The sequence below is a fragment of the Dendrobates tinctorius genome, unplaced genomic scaffold, assembly GCF_039654945.1.
Source record: "Dendrobates tinctorius isolate UK_male_01 unplaced genomic scaffold, ASM3965494v1 ptg000216l, whole genome shotgun sequence".
Classification (NCBI taxonomy): domain Eukaryota; kingdom Metazoa; phylum Chordata; class Amphibia; order Anura; family Dendrobatidae; genus Dendrobates; species Dendrobates tinctorius.
In genome coordinates this window covers 4,796,354-4,811,522 of record NW_027361883.1, presented here as the reverse complement: position 1 = coordinate 4,811,522, position 15,169 = coordinate 4,796,354, and positions in this window count along the sequence as shown.

Here is a 15,169-nt window from a genome sequence, read left to right as displayed (position 1 = left end):
TTGAACCCTAGACAGGCTAGGTGGGCCTTGTTTTTTACACGTTTTGATTTTGTGGTTTCTTTTCTTCCTGGAACTAAGAATGTCAAGGCAGACGCCCTCTCTAGGAGCTTCTTTGCTGATTCTCCTGTGGTGACCAAACCTGCTACCATCTTAGGTGAGGGGGTGGTTCTTTCTGCCATCTCGCCCGATTTGAGACGTGCTCTGGAAGAGTTCCAGGAGGACAAACCTGAGCGTTGTCCCAGTGGGAAGTTGTATGTTCCTGACCAGTGGAAGAGGAGAGTGATGTCTGAAGTTCATTGCTCTGCTTTGGCTGGTCATCCAGGTATTTTTGGTACTAGAGATTTGGTGAGTCGGTCTTTTTGGTGGCCCTCCTTGTCTCGTGATGTCAGGAATTTTGTGCAGTCCTGTGGGACTTGCTCCCGGTCTAAATCGTGTTCTCGCTCTAGTGGGTTGTTGATGCCTTTGCCTGTCCCTAAGAGGCCATGGACCCATATTTCAATGGATTTTATCTCTGATATGCCTGTCACTCAGAGAATGACTGTTATTTGGGTGATTTGTGATAGATTCTCTAAGATGGTCCATCTTGTGCCACTCCCTAAGTTGCCGTCTTCCTCTGAGTTGGTACCCCTGTTTTTGCAACAGGTGGTTCGCTTGCACGGGATTCCTGAGAACATTGTATCTGACAGAGGAGTTCAGTTTGTGTCTAGATTTTGGAGAACTTACTGTTCCAAGCTGGGAATTCAGTTGTCCTTCTCCTCTGCTTTTCACCCTCAGACCAATGGGCAGACAGAGAGAACAAACCAGACCTTGGAGTCATATTTGAGATGTTTTATTTCCGCTGATCAGGATGATTGGGTTTCATTTTTGCCCTTGGCCGAATTTGCTTTAAATAATAGAGCTAGTTCTGCCACTTTGATGTCACCTTTTTTTTGTAACTTTGGGCTTCATCCTCGATTTTCTTCAGGGAAGGTGGAGCCCTCTGCCTGCCCAGGTGTTGACACTGTGGTGGAGAGAATGCACCAGATCTGGGTCCAAGTGGTGGATAAGTTATCTCTCTCCCAGGAGAAGGCCCAGCGGTTTTCCAACCGACATAGGACCATTGGTCCCCAGTTTAAGGTTGGTGATTTGGTGTGGTTATCATCAAAAAATATTGCTATGAAGGTGGCTTCTAAGTTTAAGCCTAGATTTATTGGACCTTACAAGATTTTGGAGATTATTAATCCGGTCTCTTTTCGTTTGGCTCTTCCTGTCACATTTAAATCCATAATGTGTTCCATAAGTCTTTGTTGAAGAGGTTTGTTGAACCTGTTGTTCCTGGGGTGGCACCTCCAGACCCTGTATTGGTTGAAGGTAACATGGAATATGAGGTAGAGAAAGTACTGGATTCCCGTCTGGCTAGACGGAGACTCCAGTATTTGGTTAAGTGGAAGGGTTATGGTCAGGAGGATAATTCCTGGGTCTCTGCCTCTGATATTCATGCCAAAAGATTGGTGCGTGCCTTTCATCGGGCTCACCCTGATCACCCTGGTGGCGTGGTTGAGGGTTCGGTGACCCCTCCTCAAGGGGGAGGTACTGTTGTGAGTTCATTTTCCCCTTTACCACTGAGGCCCGATGAACTCCCTCTTCTAGTAAAGAAAGATAGTGAGCCTGATTATCAGGCATCTGGGTCTAATGATGATGATTGGCTGAGTGGAGTTTCTGACTGGATATAAGGCTGTCCACGCCCTCCTGCTCTGCGGGTGATTTCTCTGTGGGATCCTTGGATACCAGTCTGAATTCCTGCTCTCCAAAAGCTAAGTTTTTCTGCCCTGCTGTTTGCATTTGTACGTTGTCTTTGTTTTTCTGGATTTCTGTCATTCCCTGCTGGGGTGAGCTGAATTCCTTTTGCTCTGTCTTCAGAAAATACCTGAGTGCTGATATAGTTTTTGAAGCCTAGCTGCTTCAGGGCCTTTTTCCATATCAGCCTGTTGGCTATTGTCTTTTTAGGGTTTTTGCAGATTGCAGACAGCAGCTGTCCTATCCTGTCCTTTTTAGTTAGCTTGGGCCCCATTTTTTGCTCAGCCTATCTTTCTATCTGTGTGAGTGTTTTTTCATCTTGCTTCACCGTCATTATATGTTGGGGGCTGCCTTTTACTTTGGGGTCTGCTCTGGGGCAGTTTAAATTTCCTTTTTCTGTCTTTAGGCTATTTAGTTTCTCCGGCTGTGATCGAGGGGTCTAGGGCACCGTAGGAACCCCCCACGGCTACTGCTAGTTGTGTTGTTAGGTTCAGGGGTCTGCAATCTGATAGTTGCCAACTTTTCCGGTTTTCTGGACTTAGCTGCTATTTTTGTGTCTGCCTCCTACGGTGACTCATTCATAACAGCCCACCTTCTTCCCCTTTTTGAAGATAGGAGCAACATTTGCTCTTCTCCAGTCGTCTGGGACTTCTCCTGTTCTCCAAGAATTTTCAAAGATTATGGAGAGGGGTTCAAAAATTTCTTCTGCTATCTCCTTCAGTACTCTGGGGTGTAATTCATCTTGACCTGGAGACTTGAATTCATTTAGGTTAGCTAAGTGTTTCCTCACTATCTTTCTGTTTATAGATAACCTGGATTATTCTATTCCCTTAATAGGACAGTGAAGAACAGTTGATGTTACATTTCCTTTCTGAGAGAAAACAGATGCAAAATAGGAATTTAAAAGTTCGGCCTTCTCAACATCCTGGCTTACCATTTCATCATTTTCATCCTGTAAAAATCCCATAGCATCTTTGACTTTTCTTTTACTTTTGACATATCCCCAAAATCCTTTATTATTGCTTTTGACATCTCTTGCAAGCCTCAATTCATTGTCAGCTTTAACTAATCTGATTTGTGCCCTGCAGGTTCTGCAGACAGCATTATATTCTTCTTTAGATATGCCTCCCTCTTTCCATTTTATAAACATTTTTTTCTTCCTTTTTAGCATGTGCTTAAGTTCTGTGTTCATCCATCCTGGTTTCCTTAAATGCTTCCTATTCTTCCCTCTTTTTGGAATTGTTAACAATTGTGCTTTGAGAATTTCATTTTTCAAGATTTCCCATCCTTCCTGGACATTTTTGTCTTTAACGATATCCAGCCATTGGATCCCTCCAATTCTCTTTCTGAATCCCTTAAAATCTGCCTTTCTGAAATCTAACCTTGACGTCTGAGTCTTCACAGGTCTTCCTCCTCTAGTTATCCAAAATTTTAAAATAGCATGGTCGCTACCTCCTAGGGTCCCAGCCACTTTTACCTCCTCAACCATTTCCTCCCTGTTTATAAGGATTAGATCCAAGGTAGCAGTTCCCCTTGTTTTCTCCCCTACCTTTTGGAAGATAAGGTTGTCAGCAAGAGAGGATAAGAATTTCCTTGACCTGTTAGTTTTGCCTGAGAGAGATTCCCAACAAATGTCTGGATAGTTGAAATCTCCCATGACAACTACGTCATATTTTTTGGAGAACTTGGCTATTTGATGCATAAAGAGTTCATCCATATCTTCAGCTTGCACAGGCGGCCTGTAGTAAATGCCTACAATGGTGTCCTTTCCATTGTTCTGTCCTTGTATTCTTACCCAAACAGTTTCCACAGAACTCCCAGTCTCTGAAGCTTCAATCTCTGTGCAGATATACGCGTTTCTAACATACAATGCGACACCTCCTCCTCGTTTATCAAGTCTGTTTCTTGCAAATAAGTTGTATCCTTCTAGTCTTGTATTCCAATCATGTGTATCGTCCCACCAAGTTTCAGTGATTCCAATGACATCATATTTCTTTTCCTGTGTTAGTAGTTCCAGTTCTCCTTGTTTGTTGCCCATGCTTTGTGCATTAGTATAGAAACATTTTAGTTTGTGATTGGTTTCTCTTTCTCCAATATTTTTATTAATTAGATTCTTTTGTCTTTGTTCTTCCTGTCCACTTCTAATAGCAGAGTTCTCAATAGCATTTGTCAGGTGTATGGCTTTTTCTGGTCTTTTGCTTCCCTTCCCATGTTGTTCTTGTTTAAAGCTCTCCTTACAAGTGTAGCAAGGCGACTTCCAAATACATGTTTTCCAGTCTTCGTAAGGTGCACCCCATCTCTAGCAAGTAGTCCATCGTATAAGTAGCTCACTCCGTGATCCAGAAATCCAAATCGTTGCTGACGGCACCATCGACGTAGCCAGTTGTTCACCTGCAGAATCTTATTCCACCTCCTTGTTCCATGGCCATCCACTGGGAGGATGGAAGAGAAGACCACCTGCGCTCCCAGTTCTTTCACTTTCTTGCCTAAGTCTTCAAAGTCTCTGCAGATGGTTTCCAGGTCGTTTCTTGCGGTGTCATTTGTCCCCACATGTATTAGCAGGAATGGGTAGTCATCTGTAGGTCTGAAGAGTCCTGATATCCTGTCAGACACATCTTTAATTTTTGCACCTGGAAGACAGCACATTTCTCTTGAAGTTATATCCGGTCTGCAGATAGCGGCCTCTGTTCATCTCTACAGGGAATCCCCCATGACCACCACTCTCCGTTTCTTCTTCAGAACATTTTTCTTTCTCCATCCAGGAGGACTCTGAAGGCGTACAAGGTTGCTGTTTGTTGGCAAAGTCTTATCCTGATGTATTTCTTCATCGTTTTCCTGCGTGAGAGCCTGGTACTGGTTCCTGAGAAGTATGGGTGCTGACTGCCTCCTGATCCTCCTGCTTCTCTGGGTCACATGTTTCCATTCCTCTGTTTCTTCAGGTGCACTTCAAATTTCTTCTTTTTCTGTAACATGAAGAGATAATTCTGCTCTGTCTAAGAACTCTTCACCTTCCTGGAGAAGATCCCTGGAGAGTGGGATGGATGGATGGATGGATGGAAGTGCTGCCGCAGATCCCAGTGACCTGGGTCTGCTGGAACGGTAAAGGAAGAGAGAGGGCAACATAGACTGAAAGCCTGATTCTCCATAAGAAAGAAAGACTAGTACGGAACGTGAGGAGTAAAAGGGAACAGAGGATGTGGCTTAGAAGAATACCCTTCCTAGAAGTTCCAAGCGCAAGGCCGGGGCCCGGTCCCCGAGGTTGTGTGGATACAAATGGTCCTGCAGCAGAGACCGGAGGAATAGAAGTAGTGACCACTTTATTCCCACACAAGACTTGGGGGCACAACAGCAACTGGATAGTGAGCCGAGACTTAGTAGGAAGAAGTCCCCGAAGCAGGCTACAGCTGTCTGCCGTACAAGTAGAGTTCATAGGAACATCTGACAGGAGGAACTCCAGTGTAACTCAGTACTAGGAGTACTTCACTCAAAGGCGCTATAAGAGGAGATGTTCAGAAAAGGCACATAGGTTGGCAGAATGTTGGAAAGGAGTATTCCATCTGGCCTGGAGGTTGACTGAGTCTCTGACCCGGAGGACCCGGCACGGAGGCAGGCACCTGTTTGTACAACAGACTGTGAGTAAAGCTTTGGAACTACATGCCCTGGTGTCCTCCACTTATTCCTGTGCCAACCTGTCCGGCACTGCTACATCTCTTGCGCCTGACACTACACCATCTACATGTCACTTCACCTAATCTGCCCTGGGACTACAGACCTGCCTGTGGAGGGCTATAACATCACTGCTGCATCATCTCTTGCGCCTGACACTACACCATCTACGTGTCACTTCACCTACTCTGCCCTGGGACTACGGCCCTACCTGTGGAGGGCTATAACATCACTGCTGCATCGCACCATCTGTCCCAGAGGATCTGTCTACATCGTCGGCTTACATCTTCATTGCCGAACACCACAGGTGGCGTCACGACTTACACATTGACACTGAACATTTGCAATGGGCGCCCAGGGCCACGGGCTTGGTTCCAGCTACTGTGACATCTCCTATTGAGGACCATCGGGCCCAGTACCGAGTACCCCACTGCCCTGGGTGTGAGGGCGACCGATTTTTTGCGTCACAAACAGGATGATGAGACCCGATGCCATCAGGTTCTGTGTGCCTAAGACTTAAAACTTTTGGAAATGTGCAGAAGACCCAATTTAATAGACTGTGAAATGAATGTTAAAAATTGCTGCCAGTGCGGTGAAGAAGGGCGTGACAATATGGGTGGTCCTAAGAAAAGACCGCGAACTGTCCTGGGCCAGGGCTCCCCTGTCTGAACTTCTGTGCGACGGCAACATGGCCCACCCCCCGAGGGGTTCGTATACTGGCTTGGTATGGAGGAGTTGAAAGAAGACGCCGCCCCCAGAAGGAGGAGCGGAAGCCAGTGGCGGGAAAAGAGCCGAGGCGGGAAGAAGAACGCCAGAACGCCAAGATGGAATGAGAGAGGAGGCCTGAAGAGCGAAGGGAGGTTGAGCTGAATCTCCCAGGCGCAGTAACTGAAGGCTCCGATCTGGCTTCAACAATGAACCACCGGCAGCTGGAGGAGGAAATAGCCCAGCTGACAACCCGTCTGCGTCTGAGGCAGGAGGCCTTATGGAAGTTGAGCGGGCAGCACGCCCTGGAGCGGCCTACACCACCGGCGCCCCCGGACCCGGTACCCGTATCACCGGTACCCGCCACCTCTACACCGGATTCCCTCCAGGAAGACCCTGTAGCGCCTAAGACTGCTGCAACGCCACCGGCAGTCGACATCTCCGTTGCCCTGTCAATTTCCACGACTGGTCCTAATCTCACCCTTTGGGAAGTCGAGTATCTGCGATTAGCAAGCAATCAACAACAGGATGAGGACACCCAGAGCATCTCCTCTGGAAGCAGCAGCCATGAAAACCAGCTTCCAGTACCCTAGGAGGGGACCCCCAATAAAGAACATTCCCCAAATCATTAACTGTTACCCAGGAGGGTATTAGCACCGTTGTGCCTTCTCGTTTATTATGTTTTTCTTTTTGATTCAAGTTTGCCTTGTTGCGTTGGCAGCATTTTTACTGAACTGCAGAGATCATGGACAATGAGTGATCCGGACTGTGTTTGTAAATAGTTTGCACCTCTTTAGGTGCCCTTTCTTGGTTTTACATAGACCTTTTGAAGGTAAGGACTACCTCACCTGGAGTATAGCTCCAATCAAAGGACACTGCAAGAGATCCCGGCTGGGAGCGGTGTCCAGCACTTACAAGAATTATTGAGGTTTTTGATGTGAAGTATTTGATAATGTGTCTTAAGAAAGTATTAATAGATAGAAAACAGCTTTTATGAAGAATGTAGCTAGTCACAGTAACTTTTATAGGAATGTTTTAATAAAGAAATGAGAAATGAGAATAAAGATTTGAAAGATGTAGGTGATGAACCAGGCATCAGCGGTTATCACTTAAGGTTAATGATGGAAAGTAGAAGATATGCAGAATACTTGATGTGGTAGTGAGTTATTGCCAAAAGCACTTTTTGAATTAGGACTTTAGATAGTTAATTAAGAATTGTTTGCAACGTTCAAGAATGATTGCCTCTCATATTGAGAAGATTAGATAAGAACTGTTTAATAGCATTACAAAAATTTTGTATGTTCCTATATTTGTCCATCTTTGGTTCTTTTGCAGCCTGCAGACGTACTGTGTTTAACGGGGGGTATGTGGCGCCCCTGAGGCTCAGTCGCCACAGAGGTACTGCACCTCCTTCTGAGGTGTGGTATCCCACCATCCAGGTAAGGTGGAGACTCCTGACCACACTCCAACACCTGCACCCCACACCACAAAGTACTGTAGCAAAACACCTTCGGCGGCTCCCTGCTTGGAGTATAGCAAAGCACCCATTGGTGGCTCCCTGCTTGGAACACGAAACGTGCTGGGAGATGGGTGGACTTAGATGACATTACAAAGAGCGGGAAGAGTTTAGGACAACAGTCAGTGGTCAGTTAGTGAGTAGTCAGTTGGTTATAGAGTTGGAGAGAAGAAGATCCCTGGAGAGAGGGATGGATGGATGGAAGTGCTGCCGCAGATCCCAGTGATCTGGGTCTGCTGGCACGGGAAAGGAAGAGCGAGGGCAACATAGACTGAAAGCCTGATTCTACATAAGAAAGAAAGACTACTACGGAACGTGAGGAGTAAAAGATAACAGAGGATGTGGCTTAGAAGAGAACCCTTCCTAGAAGTTCCAAGCACAAGGCCGGGGCCCGGTCCCCGAGGTTGTATGGATACTAATGGTCCTGCAGCAGAGACCGGAGGAATAGAAGTAGTGACCACTTTATTCCCACACAAGACTTGGGGGCACAACGGCAATTGGATAGTGAGCCGGGACTTAGTAGCAAGAAGTCCCCGAAGCAGGCTACAGCTGTCTGCCGTACAAGTAGAGTTCATAAGAACATCGGACAGGAGGAACTCCAGTGTAACTCAGTACTAGGAGTACTTCACTCAAAGGCGCTATAAGAGGAGACGTTCAGAAAGGCACATGTTGGCGGAGTGTTGGAAAGGAGCATTCCATCTGGTCTGGAGGTTGACTGAGTCCCTGACCCGGAGGACACGACACGGAGGCAGGCACCTGTTTGTACAACAGACTGTGAGTAAAGCTTTGGAACTACATGCCCTGGTGTCCTCCACTTATTCCTGCGCCAACCTGCCCGGCACTGCTACATCCCTTGCGCCTGACACTACACCATCTACATGTCACTTCACCTACTCTGCCCTGGGACTACAGCCCTGCCTGTGGAGGGCTATAACATCACTGCTGCAACACATCATCTGTCCCAGAGGATCTGTCTGCAGCGTCGGCTTACATCTCTATTGCCGAACACCACAGGTGGCGTCACGACTTACACATTGACACTGAACATTTACAATGGGCGCCCAGGGCCACGGGCCGGGTTCCAGCTACCGTGACATCTCCCATTGAGGACCATCGGGCCCGGTACAGAGTACCCCACTGCCCTGGGTGTGAGGGCGACCCATTTTCATCTCGTGTCCCCAGACCTCTTCTAATGCATCCCATGACCCTATTTGCTTTGGTGGCAGCTGCCTGACACAGGGCACTCCAATTTAGCTTCTTACTGACTAAGATGCCTAAGTCTTTTTCCATGTCTGATTTCCCCAGCAGTTTCCCATTTAGTAAGTAATTGTAGCATCTGTTTCTCCTTCCCATGTGCAGAACCTTACACTTATCTGTGTTAAACCTCATTTGCCATTTTTCAGCCCAATTCTCCAATTTACTCAAATCTGTCTGTAGTTGCAAACTGTCCTCCTTTGTGTTAACTACCTTACATAGTTTTGTATCATCTGCAAATACTGATATTTTACTGTGTAAGACATCCACTAGATCATTAATAAATATATTAAATAGTAGGGGGCCCAATACAGACCCCTGTGGTGCCCCACTAATAACCCTGGCCCAATCTGAGGATGCCCCATTAATAACCACTCTTTGTTTTCTATCTCTAAGCCAGCTACCTACCCATCTACACACATTTTCCCCTAGCCCGAGCTTTCTCATCTTACTTACCAATCTGTTATGTGGGACAGTGTCAAATGCTTTAGAGAAGTCGAGATAAATGACATCCAATGATTCTCCTGGGTCCATTTGAGAGCTTACATCCTCATAGAAGCTGATCAGGTTAGTCTGACAGGAGCGATCCTTCATAAATCCATGTTGATATGGAGTTAAACATTTATTAACAGATATTCCATAATGGTATCCCTTAGAAACCCTTCAAAAATTTTACCCACAACAGATGTTAAGCTTACCGGCCTATAGTTTCCAGCTTCCCTTTTACACCCCTTTTTGAATATTGGTACCACATTTGCTTGCCACCAATCAAAAGGAACAGACCCTGTTTCTATAGAGTCTTTAAATATAAGGAATAGAGGCCTGTCTATCACATTACTTAACTCCCCTATTACCTGAGGGTGAATGCCATCAGGGCCTGGTGATTTGTCCATTTTCATCTTACTAAGGCGGTTCTGCACTTCTTCCTGGGTTAGGCAGGTAATACTTAATGGGGAGTTTACATTACCACTCTACACTTCCCCTGGCAAATCCTTTTCCTGTGTGAACACTGTTGAGAAAAACGTATTTAAAACATTTGCTTTTCCCACATCGCTCTCTATGATTTCACCCTCATTGTTCTTTAAAGGGCCGACACCATCCATTTTAATCTTTTTACTGTTTATATAAGTAAAGATGTGTGGTTCCACTATTACTCCCCAGCAACATGCCCGCTGTCTTGGGGTCATACTTGACTCCAAGCTTTCCTTTGCCCCCCACATTCGATCACTGGCTCGCTCTTGTCATCTGCACCTCAAAAACATTTCTAGAATTCGACCTTTTCTTACTTTTGACTCTGTAAAAACTCTTACTGTTTCTCTTATTCATTCTCGTCTCGACTATTGTAACTCTCTTCTAATCGGTCTCCCTCTTACCTAACTCTCCCCTCTCCAAACTGTCTTGAATGCTGCTGCCAGGATCATATTCCTCACCAATCGTTACACCGATGCCTCTACCTTGTGCCAGTCATTACACTGGCTACCCATCCACTCCAGAATTCAGTATAAACTTATTACCCTCACCCACAAAGCCCTCCATGGCTCAGCACCACCCTACATCTCCTCCCTTGTTTCAGTATACCACCCTACCTGTGCCCTCCGTTTTGCTGATGACCTGAGGTTAGCATCCTCAATAGTCAGAACCTCCCACTCCCGTCTCCAAGACTTTACGCGTGCCGCGCCAATTCTTTGGAATGCACTTCCCAGGTCAATACGATTAGTCCCCAATCCCCACACTTTTAAGCGTGCCCTGAAAACGCATTTATTCAGACTGGCCTATCGCCTCAACACATTAACCTAATCTATCCCTGTGTGGCACAGCCAAAAGTTTTACCATAACCAGGTACCCCGCATCATGTTCCCACATGCTTCATGCATCCATTAGCCCTCTGTGTCTGTACTGTTACACACTTAACATTATGGCTGGTCCATACAATCAGGGCAACTGTTACCACCCACCTTTCGTGTCTACCTCTTTCCTCATAGACTGTAAGCTTGTGAGCAGGGCCCTCATTCCTCTTGGGATCTGTTATGATCTATGTTATTATTGTTATGCTGTAATGTCTATCGTCTGTACAAGTCTCCTCTGAAATGTAAAGTGCTGCGGAATATGTCAGCGCTATAGAAATAACATGTATTATTATTATTATTATTATAAAGAATAGTTTGGGGTTTGTTTTACTTTCCTCAGCAATGAGTCTCTCAGTTTCCACTTTTGCTAAATGTATTTGTTTTTTACACGTTTTATTTTTTTCTCTATAACTTTTTAATGCTTCTTCATTGCCTTCTTGTTTTAGCTTCTTAACCCCTTCACCCCCAAGGGTGGTTTGCACGTTCATGACCGGGCCAATTTTTACAATTCTGACCACTGTACCTTTATGAGGTCATAACTCTCGAACGCTTCCATGGATCCCGGTGATTCTGACATTGTTTTCTCGTGACATATTGTACTTCATGTTAGTGGTAAAATTTCATTCAAATAACTTGCGTTTATTTGTGAGAAAAACGGAAATTTGGCGAAAATTTTGAAAATTTCGCAATTTTCCAACTTTGAATTTTTATGCCCTTAAATCACAGAGATAAGGCACACAAAAAACTTGATAACTAACATTTCCCACATGTTTACTTTACATCAGCACAATTTTGGAACCAAAATTTTTTTTTGTTAGGAAGTTATAAGGGTTAAAAGTTGACCAGCGATTTCTCATTTTTACAACACCATTTTATTTTTAGGACCACATCACATTTGAAGCCACTTTGAGGGGTCTATATGATAGAAAATACACAAAAGTGACACCATTCTAAAAACTGCACCCCTCAAGGTGCTCAAAACCACATTCAAGAAGTTTATTAACCCTTTAGGTGCGTCACAGGAATTTTTTTGAATATTTAAAAAAAAATGAACATCTAACTTTTTTTCATAAAAAAAATACTTCAGGTTCAATTTTTTTTATTTTACCAAGGGTAACAGGAGAAATTGAACTGCAAAAGTTATTGTGCAATTTGTCCTGAGTACGCAGATACCTGATATGTGGGGGGGAACGACTGTTTCGGCGCATGGCAGAGCTCAGAATGGAAGGAGCGCCGTTTGACTTTTTCAATGCAAAATTGGCTGGAATTCAGATTGGACGCCATGTCACGTTTGGAGAGTCCCTGATGTACCTAAACAGTGGAAACCCCCTACAAGTGACCCCATTTTGGAAACTAGACCCCCCAAGGAACTTATCTAGATATGTGGTGAGAACTTTGAACCCACAAGGGCTTTACAGAAGTTTATAACGTACAGCGGTACAATTAAAAAATCATATTTTTTCCACAAAAATGATCTTTTCACCCCAATTTTTATTTTCCCAAGGGTAACAGGACCCTAAAAGTTATTGTGCAATTTGTCCTGAGTACGCTGATACCCCACATGTGGGGGTAAACCACTATTTGGGCGCATGGCAGAGCTCGGAAGGGAAGCAGCGCCATTTGACGTTTTTGGCTGGAATTGAGATCGGACACCATGTCGCGTTTGGAAAACCCCTGATGTACCAAAACAGTGGAAACCCCCCACAAATGACACCATTTTGGAAACTAGACCCCCTAAGGAACTTATCTAGATGTGTGGTGAGAACTTTGAACCCCCATGGGCTTCACAGAAGTTTATAACATAAAGCCATACAATTAAAAAATCATATTTTTTAAACAAAAATGATCTTTTCACCCTCAATTCTTATTTTTCCAAGGGTAACAGGACCCTAAAAGTTATTGTGCAATTTGTCCTGAGTACGCTGATACCCCACATGTGGGGGTAAACCACTATTTGGGCGCATGGCAGAGCTCGGAAGGGAAGCAGCGCCATTTGACGTTTTTGGCTGGAATTGAGATCGGACACCATGTCGCGTTTGGAAAACCCCTGATGTACCAAAACAGTGGAAACCCCCCACAAATGACACCATTTTGGAAACTAGACACCCTAAGGAACTTATCTAGATGTGTGGTGAGAACTTTGAACCCCCATGGGCTTCACAGAAGTTTATAACATAAAGCCATACAATTAAAAAATCATATTTTTTCCACAAAAATGATCTTTTCACCCTCAATTCTTATTTTTCCAAGGGTAACAGGACCCTAAAAGTTATTGTGCAATTTGTCCTGAGTACGCTGATACCCCACATGTGGGGGTAAACCACTATTTGGGGGCATGGCAGAGCTCGGAAGGGAAGCAGCGCCATTTGACGTTTTTGGCTGGAATTGAGATCGGACACCATGTCGCGTTTGGAAAACTCCTGATGTACCAAAACAGTGGAACCCCCCACAAATGACACCATTTTGGAAACTAGACCCCCTAAGGAACTTATCTAGATGTGTGGTGAGCACTTTGACCCCCCCAGTGCTTCACAGAAGTTTACAACGCCCGGGCGTGAAAATAAAAAATTCGTATTTTTTCCACAAACATGATCTTTTAGTCACCATTTTTTTATTTTCCCAAGGGTACCAGGAGAAATTGGACCCCAAAAGTTGTTGTCCAATTTGTCCTGAGTATGCTGATACCCCATATGTGGGAGAAAACTACTGTATGGGCACACGTCGGGGCTCGGAAGGGAAGTAGTGACGTTTTGGAATGCAGACTTTGATGGAATGGTCTGCGGGTGTGATATTGCCTTTGGAGAGCCCCTAATGTACCTAAACAGTGGAAACCCCCCACAAATGACACCATTTTGTAAACTAGACCCCCCAAGGAACTTATCTAGATGTGTGGTGAGCACTTTGACCCCCCCAGTGCTTCACAGAAGTTTACAACGCCCGGGCGTGAAAATAAAAAATTCGTATTTTTTCCACAAACATGATCTTTTAGTCACCATTTTTTTATTTTCCCAAGGGTACCAGGAGAAATTGGACCCCAAAAGTTGTTTTCCAATTTGTCCTGAGTACGCTGCTACCCCATATGTGGGAGAAAACTACTGTATGGGCACACGTCAGGGCTCGGAAGGGAAGTAGTGACGTTTTGGAATGCAGACTTTGATGGAATGGTCTGCGGGTGTCATGTTGCCTTTGGAGAGCCCCTAATGTACCTAAACAGTGGAAACCCCCCACAAATGACACCATTTTGTAAACTAGACCCCCCAAGGAACTTATCTAGATGTGTGGTGAGCACTTTGACCCCCCCAGTGCTTCACAGAAGTTTACAACGCCCGGGCGTGAAAATAAAAAATTCGTATTTTTTCCACAAACATGATCTTTTAGTCACCATTTTTTTTATTTTCCCAAGGGTACCAGGAGAAATTGGACCCCAAAAGTTGTTGTCCAATTTGTCCTGAGTACGCTGACACCCCATATGTGGGAGAAAACTACTGTATGGACACACGTCGGGGCTCGGAAGGGAAGCAGAGACGTTTTGGAACGCAGACTTTGATGGAATGGTCTGCGGTTGTCATGTGCGTTTGGAGAGCCCCTGATGTACCTAAACTATTGAAACTCCCCACAAGTGACCCCATTTTGGACACTAGACCCCCCACGGAACTTATCTAGATGTGTGGTGAGCACTTTGAACCCCCAAGTGCTTCACAGAAGTTTATAACACTCGGACATGAAAATAAAAAAATCATTTTTTTTCCACAAAAATGATATTTTTGCCCCCAATTTTTTATTTTCCTAAGGGTAACAGGAGAAATTGGACCCCAAAAATTGTTTTGCAATTTGTCCTGAGTAGGCTGATACCCTACATGAGGGGGTAAAACACTGTTTGGGCGCATAGCAGAGCTTGGAAGGGAAGGAGCACCATTTGACTTTTTCAACTCAGAATTGGCTGGAATTGAGATCAGACGCCATGTTGCATTTGGAGAGCCCCTGATGTGCCCAAACAGTGGAAACCCCCAATTCTAACTCCAACCCGAACCCCAACATGCCCCTAACCCTAGCCCTAACCCTAGCCCTAACCCTAGCCCTAACCCTAGCCCTAGCCCTAGCCCTAGCCCTAACCCTAGCCCTAACCCTAACCCTAACCCTAACCTAACCCTACCCCAACACACCCCTAGCCCTAACCCTAGCCCTAACCCTAATGGAAAAATGGAAATAAATACATTTTTTTTATTTTATTATTTTTCCCTAACTAAGGGGGTGATAACGGGGGGTTTGATTTACTATTTATGGCGGTTTTTATGTTTGGCGGCTGTCGCACGCTAAAAGACGCTTTTTATTGTAAAAATAGTTTTTGCATCACCACATATTGAGAGCTATAATTTTTCCGTATTTTGACCCACCGAGTCATGTG